At 43.1% G+C, this 18,860-nt stretch overlaps 1 long non-coding RNA gene across 1 annotated transcript; it reads left to right on the top strand.

Annotated features, from left to right (window-relative positions):
• Window positions 1–16,750: 16,750 nt before the first annotated feature.
• Window positions 16,751–18,062, top strand: LOC115136364 (uncharacterized). Its single transcript, XR_003864599.2, has 2 exons — window positions 16,751–17,232; window positions 17,577–18,062. It is a non-coding gene; the product is annotated as an uncharacterized LOC115136364 (long non-coding RNA).
• The last annotated feature ends 798 nt before the right edge of the window (window positions 18,063–18,860 follow it).

Below are 18,860 nucleotides of genomic sequence, written 5' to 3'. Positions count from 1 at the left end.
TGTTGTTTTACAAAGCATGGGACAAAAACATTTTGATTTGATTTAAAGCTGCCCTGACGCTCAGGAGCCAAGTGTCACAGACAAGCTATTTCCATCCGGAAATGGGCTAAGGGAGGGGGTGAGCTCCAGGGGGATGATGGGTAGGAAAAGAGCAGGGGTCGTATGTATCACGTATCTCACAGAGTAGGAGTGCTGATTTAGGATTTTAGCTTTTTTAAGCCCAGCCTCAGATCCAACAGTCGACATAAGGACCGATAGGACGACTCAAAATTAGCCTGTTTTAGAATGTTGTATTGTCGAACAGTTAACTGCAGACGGGGAATTCAGATCAGAAAAGGTGAGATGCGTAGTTGAAACCGTTTCCACTGTAACGCTGACTCTTTTTTTAACAGTTGTTGGAAGCCATGGGAGTCTACAGCCATGTCTGAGGGCTAAAATGACAAAAGAGTGTCCTAGCACTAACCAAGCACTGATCGGCACAGCACAGTACTGACGTGTTGAGTCTTGGAACCTCCAGCAGCCCGACGTGAGACGTTCTAAAGCTAGACCGCTCAGCTCAAGCTCAGCGTAGTACAGAACAGCTGACCACTGTACTGCACAACCACTGAAGTACGAGACACCAAACAGCCACCTCCATTGTAACGATTTGTCAATACTGGTACCTCAGACAGGAGTCTACATACACACCAAACATACCCAGATATGAATGTGCTGTATGTTACCAATAATTGATCTCAGTGTGGGCTGCACCGTCCATTCAACCCAGCACTGATTGACCTCCTTGGTCATCTAAAAGATGAACGTGTTGAGCTTGATGGGAGGGAAGGAGCTCAAAGTGTTCTGTTATAACTAGGCCAGTATCCTTCACAGTGACCCATTTACTAGTCCCATGACAAAATGAATTGCCCAAAATGTGTCCAGTGACTTGAAACGTGTTGTCAAATCAGACTGATTTGCCCTGTTTTGTTAGACAATGGGGAAAGAAGCGGGATTTCATATTAGGTAACTAAATGTGCGCGCACACGTCTTGGCTAACAACAAACGTTCCCACGACTTTAAAGAATGTCCCTTTTAATAGTTTCATTTGTTAATTAACTAACGTTGTTATAGGAGTATTCCAGTGATGTTCAAGGAATATTTCCAAGAAACCATTCTCTTAATGTCATATAACTTACCCAGAATAATGGTTACCATGTTCTCAGAACTTAAGACATTAATGTTCTAGACACGTTTCATGGGAATGTTGCTAAAACATTCATGTGACTCCAACATACACAGAACATGGTTGCCATGTTCTCGACACAATGAATGAGAACATTCACTGTTGACGAGCCAATCAAGGTAAACCACAGACCCAGCCACAGCTCGGTTGGCAAGGTTAGGGATCCTCACAGACACTGCTTTTAACTTTGCATACCAGATTACATTGTGTGTTTATACGGTAATTATTATTTAACATGTCCTCACCTGGGATTTGAACTCACAACCTCTTGATTCACAGTACTCCGAGCTTCCTGCTATGCCACCGTGTCCGTCTCAGGTATCAGTTAATCTGACTATTCTCATCATTGATTTTATTTATTCATTTCAGGAATTGAAGCGCTTTCTTTATAGTTGTCAAATAATGATGGGCCATATTAACCTGTTTTATTAATACTCCTGAATCACTATGTATAGTTAGGCCCTGTCCAGAAACCAGAAACCCTCCTTCCTAGATCTAAAACAACTTGATAGGTGTAGAGGGTGAATGCTCTCTTAAAGGTACACTCAAGAAAATATTTGATTAAGTGTACTTTTAAGACAGCATTCACCCTATTGCTTACACCGATCAAGTTGTTTTAGATCTAGGAAGGAAGATTTAGGGTTTCTTCTGGACAGGGCCTAACTATACTGGCCTAAAAATACTGGTTAGGGCATTGGTGCCCTGCGTTTGACACCTGCGAGGGGAGTCACCGTACCTTCCCATTCTTAGCAATATATGTTAATGTCATTATTGCCATTTTGAATTGCATTGATCAGGCATTTCAATTGTTTATATGAACATTTTGTTGGAACACTTGGAAATATTTACCAGGCCACCAGCACTAATGACGAACAAACCAACCACTGTCCCAATCGGGGATCTCTAGGGCCTGTGCTTTTTGGGCCAGTAAAGTTAGGCCCTGTCCAGAAGAAACACTAAACCCTTGCTCCCTATCTACTTGTTGTAGATCTGAAACAACTTGATAGGTGTAAGCAATAGGTTGAATGCACTTTTAAGTAAAGTAAATCTCCGCTCTGTTAAAAGTAAACTCAAGAAAAACCTTTTATTGCTCATAGTGATTCAGGAGCTATCGTTGAAACAGGTTAATATGCCCCACCAACATTAGACAACTATTCAGAAAGCCCTTAAATGGTTGAAATAAGTCATATCCATGATGAGAAAATAGTCCAATTAAGTGCTAACTGACAGAGATGTAGTGGAGTTGCAAAAAGAGCTGAATGTTGTTAACCGAGAGGTTGTGGAGTTGAAATCCCAGGTGAGGACATATTGACTAATAATTGCATAAATGATGATGGAGTATTCTCCTAACCTTTAGAAAACTGGACACAGGAGTGTTCTTGCAACATTCTCATGAAGTGTCTAGAACATGATTGTATATGCTGGGAATACTGTGAACACGTTCTAGGTCAGTTCTGCTTGACATTAATTAAGGGAATGTTAATCTAACTTTAACACCAACACATTCTAAAAAAAAAAGGTTCTCAAAAGGCTTTTGCTAACATTGATAGAATGTTCCCCCTAACTAAATTGAAAAAAGGACCAAAACATTAGGGGAACATTACGGGTGACATTACAAAAACGTTCTCTCTCCCTGGAATTGTTAGCTGGGATCCGAGCATGCACCCACACACGCAGTCTCACACACACAATAACAGATTTAATGATAACCCCAGCTCAGGTCACGTCTGGAAGATAAACCTGCCCGGTCGGTTGTGTGTGGTATCTGGCCAACCCGACCACTACCTCGTTAAAAAGGACATTTAAAAGGAGACAACGAAGGAAGGAGAAAAGGTTGTTTCTTCCCTTTAGCCCTTTTAGTGTTCAGAGTTTGGTATCAACAACTGTGTGCCAGGGTTATTTGTGGACATGTGAGTGACGGCACTCTGAAAAAAACAACAGCACAATGGGAAGTCGCCAGGCTCAAAGTAAAAGGAGAGCCTTTGTTTATGAATTGAGACCCAATGTGATACGGAATCGCTGTTACTTTTACTCTTATTTTTATTTTTTATGACACACTCAAGAACCTCCAGACGCTAACCAGCTAACTAGCTACAAGCTAGTTAGTCATTGTTAGTTTAAAAAAAATAAAAAATAAAAATAAAAAAACCTGGATAACACTCGCCAGCCCCCCTGCACATCCACCGCTGCCCCCTGGACACTGATCTCTTGGCTACATAGCTGACGCACGCTGGACTGTCCATTAATCACGGTACTCCTTTCTGCTTGTTTGTCTTACCTGTCGGCCCCGTTGCCTAGTCAACGCCATTTTACCTGCTGTTTGTTGTGCTAGCGGATTAGCCTCGCCTACTGTTTTTAGCTAGCTTTCCAAATTCAACACCTGTGATTACTGTATGCCTCGCTGTATGTCTCTCTCAGATGTCAATATGCCTTGTATACTGTTGTTCAGGTTAGTTATAATTGTTTTAGTTCACAATGGAGCCCCTAGACCCACTCTGCATACCCCTGTTACCTCCTTTGTCCCACCTCCCACACATGCGGTGACCTCACCCATTACAACCAGCATGTCCAGAGATTCAACCTGTCTCATCATCACCCAGTGCCTGGGCTTACCTCCGCTGTACCCGCACCCCACCATACCCCTGTCTGTGCATTATGCCCTGAATATATTCTACCATGCCCAGAAACCTGCTCCTCTTATCCTCTGCCCCCAACGCTCTAGGCGACCAGTTTTGATAGCCTTTAGCCGCACCCTCATACTACTCCTTCTCTGTTCCGCGGGTGATGTGGAGGTAAACCCAGGCCCTGCATGTCCCCAGGTACCCTCATTTGTTGACTTCTGTGATCGAAAAAGCCTTGGTTTTATGCATGTCAACATCAGAAGCCTCCTCCCTAAGTTTGTTTTACTCACTGCTTTAGCACACTCTGCTAACCCTGATGTCCTTGCCGTGTCTGAATCCTGGCTCAGGAAGGCCACCAAAAATTCAGAGATTTCCATACCCAACTATAACATCTTCCGTCAAGATAGAACTACCAAAGGGGGCGGAGTTGCAGTCTACTGCAGAGATAGCCTGCAAAGTAATGTCATACTTTCCAGGTCCATACCCAAACAGTTCGAACTACTAATTTTGAAAATTACCCTCTCCAGAAATAAGTCTCTCACTGTTGCCGCCTGCTACCGGCCACCCTCAGCTCCCAGCTGTGCCCTGGACACCATTTGTGAATTGATCGCCCCCATCTAGCTTCAGAGTTTGTTCTGTTAGGTGACCTAAACTGGGATATGCTTAACACCCCGGCAGTCCTACAATGTAAGCTAGATGCCCTCAATCTCACTCAAATCATCAAGGAACCCACCAGGTACAACCTTAACTCTGTAAACAAGGGCACCCTCATAGACGTCATCCTGACCAACTGGCCCTCCAAATACACCTCCGCTGTCTTCAACCAGGATCTCAGCGATCACTGCCTCATTGCCTGTATCCGCCACGGAGCCGCAGTCAAACGACCACCCCTCATCACTGTCAAACGCTCCTAAAACACTTCTGTGAGCAGGCCTTTCTAATCGACCTGGCCCGGGTATCCTGGAAGGACATTGACCTCATCCCGTCAGTTGAGGATGCCTGGTCATTCTTTAAAAGTAACTTCCTCACCATTTTAGATAAGCATGCTCCGTTCAAAAAATGCAGAACCAAGAACAGATACAGCCCTTGGTTCACTCCAGACCTGACTGCCCTCGACCAGCACAAAAACATCCTGTGGTGGACTGCAATAGCATCGAATAGCCCCGTGATATGCAACTGTTCAGGAAGTCAGGAACCAATACACGCAGTCAGTCAGGAAAGCTAAGGCCAGCTTCTTCAGGCAGAAGTTTGCATCCTGTAGCTCCAACTCCAAAAAGTTCTGGGACACTGTGAAGTCCATGGAGAACAAGAGTACCTCCTCCCAGCTGCCCACTGCACTGAGGCTAGGTAACACGGTCTCCACCGATAAATCCACGATTATCGAAAGCTTCAATAAGCACTTCTCAACGGCTGGCCATGCCTTCCGCCTGGCTACTCCAACCTCGGCCAACAGCTCCGCCCCGCAGCTCCTCGCCCAAGCCTCTCCAGGTTCTCCTTTACCCAAATCCAGATAGCAGATGTCCTGAAAGAGCTGCAAAACCTAGACCCGTACAAATCAGCTGGGCTTGACAATCTGGACCCTCTATTTCTGAAACTATCTGCCGCCATTGTCGCAACCCCTATTACCAGCCTGTTCAACCTCTCTTTCATATCGTCTGAGATCCCCAAGGATTGAAAGCTGCCGCAGTCATCCCCCTCTTCAAAGGGGAGACACCCTGGACCCAAACTGCTATAGACCTATATCCATCCTGCCCTGCCTATCTAAGGTCTTCGAAAGCCAAGTCAACAAACAGGTCACTGACCATCTCGAATCCCACCGTACCTTCTCCGCTGTGCAATCTGGTTTCCGAGCCGGTCACGGGTGCACCTCAGCCACGCTCAAGGTACTAAACGATATCATAACCGCTATCGATAAAAGACAGTACTGTGCAGCCGTCTTCATCGACCTCGCCAAGGCTTTCGACTCTGTCAATCACCATATTCTTATCGGCAGACTCAGTAGCCTCGGTTTCTCGGATGACTGCCTTGCCTGGTTCACCAATTACTTTGCAGACAGAGTTCAGTGTGTCAAATCGGAGGGCATGCTGTCCGGTCCTCTGGCAGTCTCTATGGGGTGCCACAGGGTTCAATTCTCGGGCCGACTCTTTTCTCTGTATATATCAATGATGTTGCTCTTGCTGCGGGCGATTCCCTGATCCACCTCTACGCAGACGACACCATTCTATATACTTTCGGCCCGTCATTGGACACTGTGCTATCTAACCTCCAAACGAGCTTCAATGCCATACAGCACTCCTTCCGTGGCCTCCAACTGCTCTTAAACGCGAGTAAAACCAAATGCATGCTTTTCAACCGATCGCTGCCTGCACCCGCATGCCCGACTAGCATCACCACCCTGGATGGTTCCGACCTTGAATATGTGGACATCTATAAGTACCTAGGTGTCTGGCTAGACTGCAAACTCTCCTTCCAGACTCACATCAAACATCTCCAATCGAAAATCAAATCAAGAGTCGGATTCCGCAACAAAGCCTCCTTCACTCACGCCGCCAAGCTTACCCTAGTAAAACTGACTATCCTACCGATCCTCGATTTCGGCGATGTCATCTACAAAATGGCTTCCAACACTCTACTCAGCAAACTGGATGCAGTCTATCATAGTGCCATCCGTTTTGTCACCAAAGCACCTTATACCACCCACCACTGCGACTTGTATGCTCTAGTCGGCTGGCCCTCGCTACATATTCGTCGCCAGACCCACTGGCTCCAGGTCATCTACAAGTCCATGCTAGGTAAAGCTCCGCCTTATCTCAGTTCACTGGTCACGATGGCAACACCCATCCGTAGCACACGCTCCAGCAGGTGTATCTCACTGATCATCCCTAAAGCCAACACCTCATTTGGCCGCCTTTCGTTCCAGTACTCTGCTGCCTGTGACTGGAATGAACTGCAAAAATCGCTGAAGTTGGAGACTTTTATCTCCCTCACCAACTTCAAACATCAGCTATCCGAGCAGCTAACCGATCGCTGAAGCTGTACATAGTCTATTGGTAAATAGCCCACCCATTTTCACCTACCTCATCCCCATACTGTTTTTATACTGTTTTTTTTATTTTATTTATTTATTTATTTACTTTTCTGCTCTTTTGCACACCAATATCTCTACCTGTACATGACCATCTGATCTTTTATCACCCCGGTGTTAATCTGCAAAATTGTATTATTCGCCTACCTCCTCATGCCTTTTGCACACATTGTATATAGACTGCCCATTTTATTTCTACTGTGTTATTGACTTGTTAATTGCTTACTCCATGTGTAACTCTGTGTTGTCTGTTCACACTGCTATGCTTTATCTTGGCCAGGTCGCAGTTGCAAATGAGAACTTGTTCTCAACTAGCCTACCTGGTTAAATAAAGGTGAAATAAAAAAATAAAAAAAAGATTTAAAAAATAAAAAATAAACATTTTCCACATTGGAGATTTGTTCAAATTAATTGAATATCAACGTGGGACAGTTTTACCAGGTCACTTTTAAACCACGTGCACCAAAGTTAAATCAGATATTTTCACCAAGCTTCTCTCCTGCACCACTAATAAAAACACTGTGAATGTATCCTCTTTGTTATGGCCTCCTGCTAAATGAACCCTGTGGCAGAAACCACATAAGGGAAGGCTAATAACACCCCCTTCCAAATTGAATATGAGATTCAAGGTCAACTAAACAGAGAGACACAAATTTGCCTGTTTGTTGTCGTGTCAGCCGCCACAGAGCCAGTTACAGGTTTTGGTAGAGCAGTAACACGTCCCTGACACTGTAGCCTGTGGATCAAACTGGTTATTTGACTGACAGCTCATTAACAAACTTGGAAAGGGAGAAAGTATCTGAAATCAAAGTAACACTTTTTTTTTTTGTGTGTGTGTGTTTTTTTTTTTTACAGATGCCTTCCAGGTGGTGGTAAAGTGACAGGGGACACATTGAAGGACTAAACATTAGCCCCGTTTATAACTGGTTCTAACATGCACCCTTTTTCCTGATCTTGTCCACATTCTGATTGTGCCCACATTTTTAGACCGATGTAGACAATTAAAAGACACATTGTGATCTGACTTTGATCCGATCTTCCTGACCTCCTCCAGAGGTCGTCAGGCACGCGTTGGCTGTGTTTATACAGGCAGCCCAATTCTAATATTTTTCTTCTTTTTTGAACAATCAGATCCGCTCTAATGCCAGTAATTGGGCAGACAGATCAGAATTGAGTTGCCTGTGGAAACACAGCCCTTGTGTCTGGATATCTTACAAGTGTAGACATATTTGGATAGTTAAACCATTTAAATCATCATTCTACAGTCCTCCGGAATCATTGACCGGTGGCACTACTGACCTATGGCAACAATATGTGTCTTTAGAATAAATAAATATTATTTAGAAAATATCTGTCAAAATAATTTGCTTACTGGGAGAAACCAGGAAGTCTGGTCACAGTGCAGACACAGTGGACGGATAAGAGTTTTAATACCATGTGTAGACACATTTTTAAAAATGGGGCCACAATCAAATGGTGGAGCATATCAAGACACAGGACGCGTGATCGCGCCATGTATAAACTAGGCTATTGAGATAGATGAAAAGAGAACATAACACTGTGGCCGGCCTTGGGAGGTTGCTCTGGGCAGGGTCATCCTGACCTATGCTTTGATTATCCTTGATTTGTTATGTAAGTTCACAACTGGTTGCAAGTATTTTCAAGGATATGTGACTGAATTACTCAATCCAAAAGCACATTCTATTCATGGAACATATATACATTTTGGAGACATTTTCCTCATGTCTGTGCAGCTCTGAAGAAAGTGGAAGGAAAATTATGAACTGAACTCCAACGGTGTTCCGGTTTCTTGTGAAATAGCCCTGAAATGTCACAGTACCAGTACATTACCAGTCAAAGTTTGGACACACGTACTCATTCAAAGGCTTTGCTTTATTTTTACTATTATCTACATTGTAGAATAATAATGAAGACATCAAAACTATGAAATAACATATATGGAATCATGTAGTATGCAAAAAAGTGTTAAACAAATCAAAAAATATTTTATATTTTTCAAATTATCCACCCTTTGCCTTGATGACAGCTTTGTACACTCTTGGCATTCTCTTAACCAGCTTCACCTGGAATGCTTTTCCAACAGTCTTGAAGGAGTTCCCACATATGCTGAGCACTTGTTGGCTACTTTTCCTTCACTCTGCGGTCCAACTCATCCCAAACCATCTCAAGTTGGTTGAGGTCGGGTGATTTGTGGAGGCCAGGTCATCTAATGCAGCACTCCACCACTCTCCTTATTGGTCAAATATCCCTTACACAGCCTGGAGGTGTGTTGGGTCATTATCCTGTTGAAGAAAAAAAAGATAGTCCCACTTAGCGCAAACCAGATGGGATGACGTATCGCTGCAGAATGCTGTGGTAGCCATGCTGGTTAAGTGTGCATTGAATTCTAAATAAATCACTGACAGTGTCACCAGCAAAGCACCATCACAACTCCTCTATGATTCACTGTGGGAACCACACATGCAGAGATCATCCGTTCCCCTACTCTGCGTCTCACAAAGACATGGTGATTGGAACCAAAAATATCAGATTTGGACTCATCAGACCGAACAACAGATTTCCACTGGTCTAATGTCCATTGTTTGTGTTTCTTGACCCAAGCAAGTCTCTTCTTATTGGTGTCCTTTAGTAGTGGTTTCTTTGCAGCAATTTGACCATGAAGGCCTGATTCACAGTCTCCTCTGAACAGTTGATGTTAAGATGTGTCTGTTACTTGAACTCTGCAAAGCATTTATTTGGGCTGCAATCTGAGGTGCCGTTAACTCTAATGTACTTATCCACTGCAGCAGAGGTAACTGATTCTTCCTTTTCTGTGGCGGTCCTCATGAGAGCCAGTTTCATCATAGTGCTTGATGGTTTTTGTGACTGTACTTGAAGAAACTTTAAAAGTTCTTGATATTTTCCATATTGACTGACCTTCATGTCTTAAAGTAGTGATGGACAGTTGTTTCTCTTTGCTTATTTGAGCTGTTCTTGCCATAATATGGACTTGGTCTTTTACCAAATAGGGCTATCTTCTGTATACCAACCCTACCTTGTCACAACATAACTGATTGGCTCAATCGGATTAAGAAGGAAAGAAATTACACAAATTAACATTTAACAAGGCACATGTGTTAATTGAAAAACATTCCAGGTGACTACATCATGAAGCTGGTTGAGAGAATACCAAGAGTGTAAAAATTAAGAAAAACACACACACACACACACACACACACACACACACACACACACACACACACACTAGCAGCAGTACATTGTACATGGTGTCACCACCCAGCCAGGGCAGTCGACCTCCCTCCTTCCTTCTCAACCAGTATCAGTGTCTTAGAACGCCCTGTTCCCTGGAGACGACCCAGCCACATCACCTTATCTATGGGTTCCCATCACTGAAAGAAGCGCTTTCAGTCCTCACCATATGTATTTGGACAGTGAAGCTAACATTGAAATGTTGGCTCTATACTCCGGCATTTTGTATTTGAGATTTAAAAAAATGTTTTTTTAGTACAGAATGTCAACTTTCATTTTCGGGTATTTTCATACAGTATATGTCATATGTACCATTATGTTTCATACAATTTAGACACAAAAGCATTCACTTTATGTATCTCGGCTCCCCCATTTGAAGAAGTCATAAGTATTTGGAATAAGTTTTTCACCTACCTTGTACTAAAGCATTCTAAAGTTTAGTATTTGGTCCCATATCTCTTGCACACAACGACCGCGTCAAGCATGCGACTCTGCATACTCGTTGGATGCAGGGGCAGTTTTGTTTTGGCTATGTTTTGGTTTTGTCCAATAGTAATGGCGGATGATGTCTGGAGTCATTTCTTTCAATGTGAGGAGAGAAGATCTTTCTGAATATTTCAAAAAGAATTCCGGTAATTCCATGATTAGGGAAAAAAAACACGAGGTAAGAAAGTTAGAGGCTACAACAAAAGATGCTAACCTTTCACCATCACCAATGACAAGGGAGGTTAGCATGTTGGGAGGAGTGTGGTCTTTCTGGCTCTGTAACTCTCTCACCCATTATTATTTGTGATCCATTCATGATTCCTAATCATGGCAGCATCCACCAGAAACATCTTCTATATTCACTGACAAAAACAGTTACTATTGGATGAGACATGAGCCAAATCATTGCCAAAACCAACTGCAAATGCATCTGAGTCACAAGCATGCAAAGTATACGGGGCCATATACTCAACATTTGACTACTTTAATACACTAAGTAAAAGGTGACATGTTGTGCTGTCTCCTCATATTCATCATTTGATCCAAATGAATATCCAAATTGCTTGAGTATAGAGCCAAAATGTAAATGTTTGGTTCACTGTCGAAATACATATGGTGAGGACTGTATGTTATCACTGCACTGGGTTGAAGGGGGAAAGGGGGGAGTTGGGAGTCCCGCTGAACAATGCTTCACCTGTATTTCCCATGTCCATGAGTTATCCGCTGCCTGCCTGCTAGAGCTTGGTGCACACAGCTCTCAATGCGCTGTGGGCCACGGGGGGAGAACTGAGAACTGGAGACAGAGAAAGCTCAGAACTGGAGGAATGTCATAACAAGAAACAGCCAGCGACCTTCACATCTCCCCTCTTCAATCCGACGGGAGGGGGAGGGAGAGAAAAGGAGTGAGAAAGAGAGATTAAAGATTTCCATTTCCAACAACCACTCAATTGTTCTGTTCATGTCTCAGTTCACATGCCTTTTAGAGCCTTGAACACATCTAAAACAGAGCCAATTGAAATACTTACTATTCAAATTCAATATAGCGCAGGGAGAGGGGAAACGAGAGATCAGAGGACAGGGGTGAGGATATGACATAAGAAGGGCAGAGGGGGGGAAACGCGGGGGCCTCGATGCCCACGAAAGGATAAATATAATGCTGCCTGTCAAAGACTTTCAAAGGCGTACAGAGGGAAAGAACAAGCTAGACCGTATAGGATGTGTGAACTCTACATGTTTCGTTAATCAGTGTTTGATCTTCAATTGCAGCGTTGGAGCACTATTAGCGGAAGTCAAGCCAGCTAAGCTAGGCGGCGCAGGTATCATCGTGAAACTGACGCATCGGGACTCAAGGACCAGATGGTGCCGTCTCAAACGAGAGGGTGCGCTCACTTTCTACCTATCGCACAGTGGAGTAGTACGCCAAGTAGTCTGATGTTCTCACTTCACTACAGTCATGTCAAGGGTGTTCCCATCTCTCTCGCCCTATAGTATATACTGGGGAGCACAGTTGGCTGATTGCACCTTCATTGGGGTGGACGGGCTCATAGTACTGGCTGGAACGACGTTCACGGAATGGTAATGAAGCTCATTTTGCACAGGGTTTCCATGTGTTGAAAAACGATCCCATTTATTCCATTCCAGCCATTATTATGAGACGTCCCCGTTCCCCTAGCAGCCTCCTGTGCTGGGGAGGCCCTTGTTCAATCACGAGAAGGCATGTTGGAATTCATCTACTCAAAAATGCAACATCTACTGTGTGGAACCAGAAGTGGACTCAATGTCATGTACCTTCAGAAATGTCCACTCTCACTGCACATTACAGCTTTCGATTGAATGATACCTGTTAGATAACAGTGACTAAAACCTCACGTGGATTTCACTGTCAGCATGTAACTTTTCTACAACAATCCCAGCTGCTCCATCACATAATAAAAATTTGAACAATTCAAATTGTCTCCACTTGCATAGTTCTTGCTGTAAACATTCCATTCGGCACATTGCAATTAAGATGTTATTCTATTCATACAGAATAATTCACTGTGCTCCTGTATCCATCTGAGAGTCCTTTGTTTTGGATGGGGACAGACGTGCCACAGGGGCGCCAAGGTACTCATCAGCATTGCTGAACAGTGGGGTGAAAGAGAGAGTCCCTAGCCTGGCGCTCCAGGGGAAACCTGGGGACCCTCTGCCTTTAAAGTGGTAATTTGCCCAGGCCGGAGGGAGGCATGCGATTAAATTGAAATGTCTTTGACGCGGGACTGACAGCACTGACAGGTGTTGTTGCCTATCTGAACCACCTTCGGGCAGGAAGTGAGGAGAGAGGAGAGACGCCGAGCGGATTTCACAAATCAAAACATCCTCCACCAAATTGAACACTGTCGGACCGGTAGGCTACTGACAGGGATTTGGTTCAGTCTGGTAAATCTGGTGAAGAACAAAGTCAAGTGAATAAGCCAGAGAGAACGCTTGACCACGATCTGTCTAAATAAGGGCCTGCAATGATTTTGACCTCAGGCAAGGCCTTTAGTTGAATTAGTATTAGCTGTAATGTGCCTTTAAGACTTGGGTAATGATATCTGATAACTAAGGTAAGAGAAGACAGGAGAAGGAAAAGGAGGAACAGTACTGTGGGCAAGAAGGAGTAACTTTAACTCAGCCAGGAAGAGAGAAGGTCTTGTCAGCAATGTTAGCAGGGGGAGTATACAGTATCATATAGTTTTGCTGATATCATGAACACTTCTGACTGTGAGACAGCCGGGGGTTCGACCTCAACACTTCAACATGAAGTGAACTGGTGCGTCTCAGTTGGTAACAGCAACACAACGGTTGGTGACAGGTAGCATAGTTGTTAGACCTTTGGGCCAGTATCCGAAAGGTTGCTGGTTCAAATACACCATGCCGACAAGGTGAAAAATCTGTCAATGTGCCCTTGAGCTTAATCCTAATTTGCTCCAGGGGTGCCGCACTACTATGGCCGACCCTGTAAAACGGCACATTTCACTGCACCTTTCCCTTTTATGTGACAATAAAACAGTTATAATTACTTGTATTATTATTCCCACAGCGAACACATACACAAAATACAAATGTACTTTCCGGAAGTAGCTTTGCATAAAAGCTACTTCTAGTGAAACAGTCAGTGAACTACAATGAGAAGGGCCATGAAAAAGGTATTTACAAACAAGGAAGCAGCTACATTATTACCATATTAAATAAGTGACATATTCATCAGACTGTATAATGAGTTTAAGCACGGTTCACTTGAAAGGCCGAGCTATGAGCACTCGGTACTATAACACATTACTACCCCTCATTCCTCATTTACTGTACAGAAATGATTTGAACTGAAACCCCACCTCTTTCAGGAATATCTAGGATAGGATAAAGTAATCCTTCTCACCCCCCCCCCCTTAAAAGATTTAGATGCACTATTGTAAAGTGGCTGTTCCACTGGATGTCTTAAGGTGAACGCACCAATTTGTAAGTCGCTCTGGATAAGAGCGTCTGCTAAATGACTTAAATGTAAATGTAAATGTAAACTGATGAGGTCACGAGTTTAGGCTTGATCACTGACGATTAGTCTGTCTGGCTCTCTCTCGCTGGTCTCTGAAGCTTAGTCTCTCTCTCTCTCTCTCTCTCTCTCTCTCTCTTGCTCTCTCTACAAGACTTCAAACAGCAAGAAGAACACCGTTTTACCAGGTTCGACTCAGGCCACCTAGTCTCTCTCCTATCTCAACCTTTTCCTCTCAGCATTGCTGCAGGAATTAAAGATAAATAGTTCAACATTGGAATTGTAAGTGGTCTGTTCTGTAAAAACACCAAGAACCAAGAAAACATATTTAGTGAATGCATGTCAGTGTCAGCCATAAACCAAATGCTTTGTAAAAGCCCAAAAATCCACGACTTGAAGAAATGGCAGATATATCGTCTGTGGTCCAATCAAAACACATGTATATTAGGCAAATTAACACTTTTGTAGTCATTGTTAATTTGAGCACAACAAACACTTCAAATTGGTTCTAAAAATGCTGAGAAACATGTTTACGCTGTGTAGAAAGTAAATTTATGTAAGGTAATGTAAGGTAATGTAAGGTAATGTAAGGTAATGTAAGTTTATGTAAGGTAATGTAAGGTAATGTAGGGTTATGTAAGGTAATGTAAGGTAATGTAATGCTATGTAAGGTAATGTAATGTAATGTACGGTTATGTAAGGTAATGTAAGGTAATGTAAGGTTATGTAAGGTAATGTAAGGTAATGTCACCAACCTAATATCTCAAACTGTTACTTCCTTCAAAATATAATGCCAAGCCCCTTTTGTTGCCCAATTCTGAGATGGAAGACAGTTTCACTTAACTCCCTCAAATATAAAACTCTGCAAAAACAAAAGGAGAAATCTAAAATGCTGCATGTTTACGGGTAGCCAATTCAAAAGGGTCTCTTGAGGACTGGGAGTAAAATTAGTCAGGGTATTCAATCAAAGTGAACTGTAAGCAACAACAGGACAGGTAACTATTTTGTTTAGCAGGCATTCATACAGTACAGTATACTAGAGAGAGAAAGAGACAGGAAAAGAGAGAGGGGGGAGACAGAACGAGAGAGACAGAAAGAGAGAGGACGTGGGAAATGGAAAGGAAGAGAAAGAGGAGAGAGAGAGACTGAGAGAGAGGGTGAAAGGAAAGGAAAGGAATGGAAAGGAAAGGAAAGGAAAGGCCGTAGGCCATAGGCCACATGGATTTGTGCATAAGAGCATTGCTACCATCCAGCGTTTGAATCTGCTGCCTCCCAGTGGCGATTGTGGAAAGCTGTCAAAGTTTGAACATGATGGATGGTGGAGACAGAGTCCAGAGCGGTGGTTTTCACAACAGGGTATGTGTGCCTCATCAAGGGTCCTGTGAAGGGTATGACTAGGCTGACACATTCACATCTGACAAAGGTATTCAAATCAAATGTCCATGTATTGTTCTATATGGGATATTTTGCCAGCTTGTCATGATGCAAACACATGTCCATGGTGAAATCGAATAAATCGATACATCACTAGAATAGCCCGAAACATATTGACTGAGGGTATGCCAATCACTGTTTGAACCGTGTTCTTAGTCTGTCAGAGTCCATTCTAAATAGTTCCCCACACTGCTGTTCAAAAGCTACACTTGAACAGATTTTCCTGGCCTGGTTAGGATATGGTCATGTATGGATATGGCCATGTGAGGATATGGTCATGTGAGGAAATGGCCATGTAAGTATATGGTCATGTAAGGATATGGTCATGTGAGGATATGGTCATGTGAGGATATGGATATGGTCATGTGAGGATATGGATATGGTCATGTAAGGATATGGTCATGTGAGGATATGGATATGGTCATGTGAGGATATGGTCATGTAAGGATATGGTCATGTGAGGATACGGTCATATGAGGATATGGTCATATGAGGATATGGTCATGTGAGGATACGGTCATATGAGGATACGGTCATATGAGTATATGGTCATATGAGGATATGGTCATATGAGGATACGGTCATATGAGGATACGGTCATATGAGTATATGGTCATATGAGGATACGGTCATATGAGTATATGGTCATATGAGGATATGTTCATATGAGGATATGGTCATGTGACGATATGGTCATGTATGACAGGACGTCCGATAACAACTTCTATGATACATGAACACCCCTTAGTACAAAACCAGAAGAGGAGTGCAGTTTCACACAGTTTCATTTCGGTCTGGTGAGAGGGTATGTGTTGGCCTCTGGCCTTGACATACCAGAACGCCCCTACTGCTACACTGTGTGTGTGTATGTGTGTGTGTGTGTGTGTGTGTGTGTGTGTGTGTGTGTGTGTGTGTGTGTGTGTGTGTGTGTGTGTGTGTGTGTGTGTGTGCGTGTGCGTGAGCGTGCGTGCCCTAAAGAGAGAGAGCACATCAGTGCATGTGCAATGCATGTGTGTGTGTACTGTATGAATGTGTGTGCATTTGTGTGTGTGCATGGGTATCCTACGTTGGTGCGTGCACACACACTCGTGTGTGAATGTCTCACCTCAGCATATCCTGAGAGTCCTTGTCCGAAGACCTTGAGGAGTACTAAAGCATGGGGCCTCTCCTGGGAGGGGGAGAGAAAGAGACCCTGAACCGATAAGAAACATTTCAGCCCGTAGGAACGAGGTGTTCTAACCCTCTCCCTCCTTCCTCGCTGTGCTGTTGATGTCTGTGAGGAAGATAGCAGATTATGTAGCAAGTTTATCCTCCGCTACCATGGCGAGTAATGACAGCCAATCAGCCTTAGCTGAGACACTGAGGCTTTGTCGTGCTTGTTGCTGGTTACTTTATGTAATGTACCTATTTTTTTAGGGGGTTGCTCTGGCCCCTGCAGGTGCATGTTATGCCATGGCCTGAAACCAAGGAGGTGGGCTAAGTGCTGACGGAGCTCAGAAAACAGCTACTCTGTCTTTCTCAAACATCTTCAAGGTCTCTGGGGAGGGATAAATGCCCACGAGAAGGTGTTAGCTTTGGGGAGAGAGCTCTGGATCTGCACAGGGTAAGTCAGCTTCTTTTGGATGATTTTCACCTGATAATAATATAGACCTAAAACTCTATCCTACAGGCTCAGGCAGAGAATAAAGTCTATTTTAGGTTTTTCACATGTGCTGTTAAGCAAATAATTATTAAGAATGTGTTAATTGCCGTTATTGTCTTATTCAATGAGTGAAGTCCTGAAAATTATTTTCAACGTATTCTAAAGTATTATTTACTTGTGCAAAGTTGCCGATACATGATCAAATATGAATCACTTCGTTTTTTGATGTTATTTGAATGACATTGCATAAGTTTTCAAATCCAAAGAGTTCATTCTGTGGGGTTGTCTGTGTCTCTCCCTTCTAGGTCCACACAGCGGCCGATTCGAAGGGGGGTATCTGTACTCGCTGTTCCTTTTTCCTATGCATATACCTCTTTGAGATCTAGCTTTAAAGAGGCATAGGGCATGGGAAAATGGGGCTGCAGAGGTATTTCACCGACCGGACTACCCCTGGTCAACCAGCACAGCCCTAAGTTCTCCCTGTTCCCCCATCTTGGACCTGAACCAGAGAACCGCAGAAAACAAAACCACAACAAGAAACCCTGAACTCAGTGGAGAGACTGTACCATACCTCGTCACGAGAAACTGGGTTTTACAATGTCCTGAAATATTCTATTGTCATTTCCTTTATTTTGTATTTTTGATGGTAAAACTGTAGTATATTTCGTCGATGTCCAAGTTGTTGTTTTATTGCCTGCTTTCTATATTGATGTGTTGTCCACCTAGTGGGTGGAATTGTCTGGTGTTGTTCAGTAACAGTCTATAAAAAAAATGTTGGGATGAAGAACCAATTATTGATCTTCAATTGTCTTATTTTCTGTTACAGGACAAATGTATCCCTTCAATTGGATAACCATGAATAGTTAGTGAGTAATCAGACAATCACATCTGAAATAGATGTACATTTGAGTTATTCTTTGACATAGTTTAAATAACACCATACCACCTTATACCATGCAGAAACGACACTATGACGATTTTAACAGAACATTCACAAATGAATAAGATTTCGAGGAATGGCCATCTTTATAAGGTCAAGGGCATTGCAAAATATGATTTAGATCCCAGTAAAGTCCCCCATTAGCTTAGTTATGGAAAGGTTACACTTTAATAATTAAACAGTCGTGTTTCCACAAGCCTATGAGATGTAAAGAAGAATATAAAGTAGTTATGGTAAAAGAAAAAGGTTTGAAATAGTGTGTTTCTGATCTTATCATACAAATTTTCCAAAAAACAGGAATCTGTGATTTTCCAAAATTACGCAATGTTCTTAAAACTATTCTGGTTTCTAAGAACTATGCACGGTTCTAAGAATCTTGCCTTTAATTCTGAGAATTCAGTTGCAATAGATGCTTGTACTTCTTGAATAACATTGACCTGTATCAGAGCCATCTGTAGCCAAGGATAAACTGGAAGAGTGAGTGATGGGCGAATAACATGAGTGCTCATTATGCAGAAAACAGCCATTGAGACTACTATTCCCACCCTCCTCAGTCCTGTCGGCTCCCCATCCGTCTGTAGCCATTCAGCCACAGAGCAGTCAGCTCTTAGCAGGGCAGTTAGCACATTCTGACATTACTACAAATGTT

The sequence above is a fragment of the Oncorhynchus nerka genome, linkage group LG10 (assembly GCF_034236695.1).
Source record: "Oncorhynchus nerka isolate Pitt River linkage group LG10, Oner_Uvic_2.0, whole genome shotgun sequence".
Classification (NCBI taxonomy): domain Eukaryota; kingdom Metazoa; phylum Chordata; class Actinopteri; order Salmoniformes; family Salmonidae; genus Oncorhynchus; species Oncorhynchus nerka.
Note: the sequence above shows the minus strand (reverse complement) of the source record. Positions and strands in the feature narration are given on the sequence as shown.